This window comes from Tenrec ecaudatus, chromosome 1 (assembly GCF_050624435.1).
Source record: "Tenrec ecaudatus isolate mTenEca1 chromosome 1, mTenEca1.hap1, whole genome shotgun sequence".
In the NCBI taxonomy this organism is placed as follows: Eukaryota; Metazoa; Chordata; class Mammalia; order Afrosoricida; family Tenrecidae; genus Tenrec; species Tenrec ecaudatus.
This window is the reverse complement of record NC_134530.1, coordinates 13,844,617-13,846,386: the sequence shown is the minus strand read 5'-3', so window position 1 is coordinate 13,846,386 and position 1,770 is coordinate 13,844,617. Positions and strand designations below refer to the sequence as shown.

General features: G+C 49.7%; 1 pseudogene; it reads right to left on the bottom strand.

The window, feature by feature from the left end:
- Positions 1 to 874: 874 nt before the first annotated feature.
- On the bottom strand, positions 875 to 1,538 carry LOC142445753 (PRELI domain-containing protein 1, mitochondrial pseudogene; annotated as a pseudogene).
- Positions 1,539 to 1,770: the final 232 nt, after the last annotated feature.

Genomic DNA, 1,770 nt, shown 5'->3' with positions numbered 1-1,770 from the left:
CTGACTAGAATTGAACCTATGGACTTGAGATGCACTGGGGTGAGGGTCCTTCTTGTTCTAAAGTTCTTTCTTTTGTCACTAGATTTTTTTCCATAGACAACCTAGTCCAGGACAGTTCCACCCGTCTGCCAGCTTGTCATACTAAAGTGGCTTGAGCATCACTATAATGCTGGAAGATGTGCCCAAAATCCATTTGCAGAGTCCCCACCTTGATTAAGACTCCATTGAACCCCTTCTGCTGATGAATCCGAGAGATGAACAGGTTTCCCCTCAATCAGGCTGCATTAGAAAGTAGACTCTCTTCCCTGTCCCCTAGCCCGCCCACCTCCCAGCTAGCCCAAGAAGGAGCAGTTTCTCTTAGGGGATTACCTGGGTGTATCCTTGAAGGAGATCACTGTGCTGGGGGGAAACATTCATGAGTGAAACCCTGGATGGTAGACCCATCTTGTAAGAGCTTTTAACATAATGCTTTTTTCCTGTTCATGGCTCTGTTCCCACGTGTGTAGTATCACCTATCACTGTGATGTCTGGATATGACAGCAATCATGCTTTTGTGAGTTTCCTTTGTCCTCCCCAATCCTTTTAAAGTAACGGAATCTCTGAAAATCCTTGAATGCCATTATTACCTTATGCTAATGTTCTCTCTCATCCAAATGACATTTTTATCTTTGTCTTGTCTCTCCTGTTTAGGACATCATAAATATTCTCTTTAATTATGTCAGAAATTTCAGGTCTTTTATATACCTTAAAACAGATGATGTAATTTTTTTTTAGGGGCTGGAAGTTGATTTTTAATTAAGAAAGCATACTGCAGGCATGTCAGGGGGGTGGAGCCAGATCGTCTGGTCAAGGGTGGGGGCAGGGGCTGGGCTGGCTACAGGAACTGCTGCTGCTGCTGCTGCTGCTGCTTCTTGGTGGCTTCCTTGCTGGCCAGGTCCTTGGCCTTCTCGGTAGCTGCCAGTGCCGTCTCCTTTGCCTTTTCTGTGGCTTCCTTGGCGGTTTCAACAAGCGTCTTAGAAGGGGCCTCACCTTGCAGCTTGGCCAGGATGTATTCAAAACCCTTTATAGTCTTGGTCACATTGCTTTTAAACGGGGCCAGACCAAATTCTTGGACAGCTCTGGAGACACCAAACAAGTTGGAAGAGACCCAGGTTTCCCGGTGGATTTCAGTCCAGCCACTGTTGTCGGCTTTGACACAGTAAACACAGCGCCCCGCCACCACCATGAGCCGGGCATGGTTGATGTTCCAGGTGAAGGTGGTCATGGTCTGATTCTGTGGGTCCACAAAAAGTCCTCCAGGATGTACACCGAGTGAGCAAGATTGGCAGTAAACAGTCACTCGGCCCAGCGGGGCATCCTGTTGGTCTTGGTCAGGAGTCGCCTGGATAGGAACTTCTGGTCAGGGGTCACCTCCCGATACACGATGTCTTCTGTCAGGATAAGCATGCTGTAGGGAGTCGGTACCGCTGCCAGAAGGCAGCCAACACTTGGTCCCAGGAACTCCGGAGCACGCTTTGGCCCAGAAAATACTTCACCATCATCCTGGCCAGAGAGGGCTCAGCACCTGCGCAGCATCAGGGGTGCGGAGCCTGGAGGCACGCGGAGGCCCGAGGGGGCTCGGTGCCGCCCGCCAGCCTCGCAGGTCATTGACCGCCACACTGTGCCCTCAGTTGATGTCATTTTGTGAGTCTTCTGAACCCCACACTTGGAGTCACCTAAGCAACACAAGATTGGCAATCATTTAGGGAAATACAAGAGTTGAGGGGTTAT